This window comes from Perna viridis, chromosome 6, assembly GCF_037379345.1.
Source record: "Perna viridis isolate PV_CMFRI_1.1 ecotype Kerala chromosome 6, ASM3737934v1, whole genome shotgun sequence".
In the NCBI taxonomy this organism is placed as follows: domain Eukaryota; kingdom Metazoa; phylum Mollusca; class Bivalvia; order Mytilida; family Mytilidae; genus Perna; species Perna viridis.
The window spans coordinates 2,786,914-2,793,242 of NC_142450.1; the positions used below are offsets into that span (position 1 = coordinate 2,786,914).

General features: G+C 34.0%; 1 long non-coding RNA gene across 1 annotated transcript; it reads right to left on the bottom strand.

Annotated features, from left to right (window-relative positions):
- On the bottom strand, positions 1-6,329 carry LOC148613216 (uncharacterized). The gene is made up of 2 exons (XR_015923293.1): positions 6,192-6,329; positions 1-4,182 (listed from the first exon to the last, which is right to left on the bottom strand). It is a non-coding gene; the product is annotated as an uncharacterized LOC148613216 (long non-coding RNA).

Genomic DNA, 6,329 nt, shown 5'->3' on the forward strand with positions numbered 1-6,329 from the left:
CCATGCTTTATTTTATTGTAAAAATCTGTTGAACACTTTGGAATAATAAACAAAATATTGATATAATTAAATAGATGAATATATAGTAGATTGTACTTGAACTTGCATTCTAAGTCCGGACATCTGAACATTAGCATAAAGTTCAACCCTCTAACAAATTTCAAACTTACATGTAAGAAATCGTGTCTTACTACTTTTTCTGCTCTTTTAACAAAAGATTGATGAAAATTGAAAGTGCACATGGTTACTGTGCCGTTTATCTTATATCTTTTGACTTATTTCAAGTTACATTGTATAATACATGTACCTGGGAGTGATATGTAGTAGGTAAACTCCTTGAGACGTTTAACAACAGTCGATCTATATCATGGCAAGGGATGATGGCCCCTGGGGTTATATGGGAGTCTAGGGTTGATACTTTATGTGATACAGATTTTGACAATACCGTATTCAGTATACACAAAAATGCCACCATTTAATGTATACATTAAATTAATCAAATATAAATCATTTCGTTCTTCAGTTATTCAGTTTTTTTAGCAATTGTCATATCCATTCTTAAATCATGTTATGGGCATAAATGATTAATCATATGTTAGGTTTAATTGTTCGCAGTAACTTTTTTTGATGTTCTCTTGCAATAACACTTTGATAAAGTAATCTACACAATAAAACAAAATAGCGAATCAAGTTTCAGATTCACAAAACAAATACAAACAAATTCACAAAAGTAAAAAAAAACAGAGACTCGTCGTGAGAACCTTAAGCTTCAAGACCGTGTACTATAAAGTGGGTGTCCATGCAATTACCATGCAGTGGGTCGGATCGCACATGATAAATTTTATTTTCTAAAGTTTCACACATTTCTCACATTTCATATCACAAATACATCCTTTTTCTCAAAGTTTAATGTTGGTTTTATACTTACTTCAACGGTCAAAGAGAAATTACATAGAAAGCATTGAATTTCATAGAGAAAGGGAGACAACTCTTCATTTTATACAAAATTTTGTTGATTTGTTAGGGAACTTTAATCTCATTTTCTAAGCCACCCATTATCGATTTAATCAAATTTTATACCATATGGCATACATACAAATGTATAATATAAACATTACATTGGAACGAAAAAAAAAAAATCAGTGGGATAAAACTGGTTCTGTGCCACCCATATCATAGGATCTGCCTAATTTTTACATGGACAGCCCATAAATGACCCTTATTATCGCCCCACTAAATTACTCATTATCATACTCTTATTAATATTCTTAACTAGATAATTGGGTTTTAATTTACTGCGTGCCAAAACTTATAATAGACAATACTAAAAAACATGAAAGATATTTATATTATTAAGGAGAAAAGAAATACGTTCATACAATTATATAAACATCTTCTGAGAACTAGCCTTACGTGTGCATGTACATATAGAAAATAACTAGAAGATCTCATTCGATAGAACAACAATCCGCCGCGCTATTTTTATATGATAGGCTTATACAATATATTATAAATACAAAAATATCTGTAGTGGTTTTAAGGTTATAAAATACATAATAATCATACTTTTAATATAATATTATCCAAAGAATTAAAAGAAAGTTTTCCTTTCCGAAATTTGGAGTTCTAACAAAACTGATAGCGTTCGTTTATCATGCGTTCGCTGCTGAGCATTTAGCGTGTGTCTAGGTACGTACGTACCATGCATGCGAGACACCTACACTGTAAAAGCTTCATTGCACCCATTCGTCCGTTTAATCGTTCGTCCGATCATCTTGCACTTTTGTCGTGACAGTTTTCACTACATTATTACAGACAAGTTTTGACAGAAAACTTTTGTGGGTTTCAACATCAACGGCCTGGTTCCAGGGACGGGCAGTGACTTCCAATATCAAGTTATTTCTAATAATGGTAATTACTATAACGTTTATTGATTACATTTGTATATGTCCACAATTTTCAGTAACAAATTCCAGAATCAGCCGTTTTCAACATCTTCAAGCGAAATCTTGTCTGATGTTTCAGTTATTAATTAGATGTTTTCATACAGATAACTATTTATTCAGTCGAAGATTCTGCAATATTTATGATTGTTTTTGTTCTTTTGTTTGTTTGTTTGTTTTTGAGGTTCTGAATGATAATAATCAAGCTCACATGCACAAAAACTAAAACCTTTAAAAAAATATCCTCTAAAGAGTAATCAAGGGAACCAAGGTTATAGCGGTAATCAAAAGAATGTAATCCAGGGAGAAAGACCAGACATGGAAAACAGACATACACAGCAAAGAACATAAAGTAACTAAAATCATACATACAAAGTAACAAAAGTAAATGAGCAACTCGGACTCCCTAAAAACTGGGAGCATGGTCCAGGTGCACCGGTAGGGTAAGCGTCCTCTGCTTTTCTAGAAACACCCGCCGAGTTGCTCATAAAAAGTCAAGTCCGGGATAGACAAACGAGGAAAGAAAACTATGACCCGTTGAATAAATCAGTTTTCATGGTGCTGATGGATACACCATAACGATCCACGAGTTCATGATGACGACCATAAAACTTCTGTAGTGATGACTTCAATCTTGTAGCAACATAACCGTTCCAGAAGCCTATTTGTTAGAGTTCGAGCGCGATACAAAAAGTCTGCGTAGTTTCGGCAAGCTCTGGCATAACGTATGAGTTGTGATATGAACACTCCATACGCAGGAGCCGAAGGGATGTTGCTACAGATGAAAGGAAAGTTGACAATTCTGAATGAAGTCATCACGTTTGTCGTAAAGTTTGGTCAGTAGTTTTCCTTTACCATCGATTTCTAAGTGTAGGTCAAGATATGAGGCCGACTTCACAGTGTCTGTAGTATCTTTTATCTCAAGTTCTTTTGGGTAGATGCGATGTATCAAATCCCCGAAATTAGGATTGTTTAAAGATAACACGTCATCTATATTGCGGAAACTGAGATTGAAGGATCTAGCCAAACAATATCCTTTCTTTCTGATCAGATCAGCTATAAAGTTATTGCGCATATAACAACCAGAGATCGAGGAAGTCAGTATGAAACAAAATATTCAAACACTGCCGCGAAGAAAATCATTTTGTTATTCCCTGGCGTATATTTTGCATGTTCATCAACGTACCACAAAAGGTTCTATTCAAAAGGGGCTATTGTTATATTTATTTTTGTGAATGAGCGGAGCTTCTGGTACAAATTCAAATGAAGTTGCTTTCAAGTCAGTACCGATCAAGAAAGACATACAAAGAGGTATTTCATACACCGAACCAATTCAAAATATAGGCTTTGGTAAGATCAAATTCAGAACTGCAGGACAGTTTTATTAATGATACAATGTCAGGCTCCACACAGCCGTAGTCGTTCGATCTTAATTCTCCTCTCTTATTAACCACTGCAGAAATTTTTTTGAATACTCGTACATTAACGAATAACGTCGAGCAAAATCATTTCACTTTGCAAGATTCTTGCATTTTCTGAGAGAGCTGGCTGCAGCGTCTAATTAAAATTAAATTTTGACCGTCAGACGCTGTTCCGGGGCTTGGTACAGTGTAAGTGATAGTAAATAAAGTTACGAAGTAGTCTGCAGGAAACTTCGGCTGTGAACAAGCATTACCGCTTTCTTCTTGTATCCAATGGGGACATAGCATTCTTTAGCTAGAGCGTTCTTGGAGATATTACGATTTTTTTCAATACTTGGATAATCATTTCGAGAAACTCTTCTGAAAGTGCAGAATCGCAGTAGCTCACTGTTGGTTAGTTCATTTGTATCAGTCTCCGGTTTTATTTGATTTCGAGAAGAATGAGTTGAGTATCTTAAAGTTTGTGAAAATTCTTTACATTTTCTAGTTCTCTCTTTGCGTTTTTCCCTTCGAAGTCGCCGTTGAAGTTCAATTTCCTCCAATATCTTTTGATCAGGAAATACCTGAATGACATCATCGTCTACATCAGCCATGTGGACACATTTCTTTATTATTTGTAAATTTGATTTCCCATCACAACGCATGTCCGCTCCAAATGTGTTTCCAAAATCCGAATCTTCAAAATCATCGGAAGAATTTTTTGAGACAATTTCATTGTACTCTAAGTCTCGAATTAAATAATTTTCACTCATGTCCATATTTTGGATAACATGAACCTCAAACAATAATTGTTTTTCAAGTGTATACTGTAACCACTTCTGCAATAAACACATAAACTCCTACATGTAGTACATGTACATACATAACATGCTACATGTATAGCAAGTAACACGTATAACATATACACGTACATAAAGTATCAATGCAAAACAAATATCGATTGAACCAACGTAACATGGAAACAAACCTCTGTAAGCCGAACCTATATTGGACAGAGAGAATTGTTCGATGAAGGTGTACGTTCCGTTTTACACATATTTGTAAAGAACTAAAATTGATCTATAAATGAAGGTACCTCAGAAGATGTCGGTTTTACACAGGTTGCTTGTTTATCCAGGATACGGTTTAGACAGGTTTTACTGTACCAATGAAATGTTAATTGGTCATCAGAGGTGTATTATTATCATGTAAGAACACCTTTTGAAGATTTATGAAGTGTCGCAAATTACTTTTTGCAATTATTTGTTTTCTTCAATGGCTCTTTAAGGAGAATCATGCTTTCTGTCTTTTGTTTTTAGTTTTGATACATGTACTTGTAGGTCAGAATAAATTATTACACCCAAAAATCCTACGAATAACTCCTTATGATAAATATGTGTACCAAATTTAAAATCATTTTGCGATGTAGTCGATAAGAAAAATAAAATCGCGATTAAAGATAAAATAAACGAACTGGTGGACAAGGGTATAATGATGTCCATACTGTCTCAAAATAATCTTCCCTTATGTTTGAACAATGAGATATTAAGCCTAAAATAATTTAGACACTGGTTTTTTTTTTCAACTCCATCTAAGAATCGAGTAAATGTGTGGCGTACCAGTTCTAGTAGAGCTGGTTCTACGTAAACAGTTCTAGAAGCAGAGCCAGTTCTACGGAAACAGCATGAGTAATATGAGGTAGGTGTCAGGTTTCGTCCTGGTCCATTGTTAACTTGCAAGTTATAAAATTTATTAAATTGTTTTTTGTATTTTGAATAACTCAGTGTGTATGAAGGAATGTAGTATTTGCCAACCAAATCACGTCGTGTCAGTCTGAAATTATTTATTTATTTATATATATATATTTTTTTATTTATTTTTTTTTTATTATTATTTTTATCAGGGGACTTAATTTTCCAAAATGATAATGTGCCTATGTGATAAAAAGTATAGTTAAAAAACATTAATTCTAATAACAGTATATTTTGAAAATGCATGCAATTATCAAATCACTGTTTTTTATCCCTATTCATGATATAATTTTTCGATATATTTTCCATTATTAATCGCCGACTTCCTGTTCTAAATTACGTCAAACAGAATAGAAAGATTTAGTGTTAGTATTTGTCCAGTGGTACATGTATGACAGTTTAGAATAGCTTTTCGTATTTTCTTTGTCACGACCCAGGACAGTTTCTGTCATGATCTATTGGGGAATAGAGCAAAATGTGTCCTGACCCAGGACAGCCTCTTTCAGACCCTCTCAGTATCAGTCAGGATTTCTGTTCTAACTACTGTCGTACATGTAGAGCAATTTTCCTGACAGATTCTGACAGAATTTAACAGAGGTTAGAAGTGATCACAACTGTAAATACACATATTTAGCCCACGATATATTAATGGCCATTAAGATTGTTAAATTGCATTTCCGATTAATCAGAATATGAAAGAGGCACACAACACCTAAGGGAAATAATTCTGTAAAAATGATTGTTGGTCAGGTTAATACCATACGCGTCTTTCAGTCTTTTTTCAAGTTGAAAAATATTTATACACCATAGTACTTTTTTTTTATTCGAACAAAACGGTGGTGCATCTACAGGGGCAGATACATTATTTTTAAAGGGACGTTGCCCAATCTATCAATTTTTAAATGGGGTTTTAAGGCTACCATTTGCTCTTATTGTTCAAATATTAAAGTTAACAAAGTTTTCAATAAAGGGAGGGGGTCAACACCCGAACCCTCCCCCTACCCTACCACCGGCGGCACTGTCTAGTCAGTTTTATATTGTAGCGAACGAGTGCACCAAGTTGCTAATTAACTTAAAACTACTGAATTAAAACTTACTGATCTATCGAGGTATGTTTGCCTTCTAACTTCCTAACTCTCCATTACTTTCTTGCGTGACTGACGTTCAATTGTTGTAAATATAGAATCAAATGTCAACCGTCAAACAATACATATTATTGTTTTCCGGCACGCAAG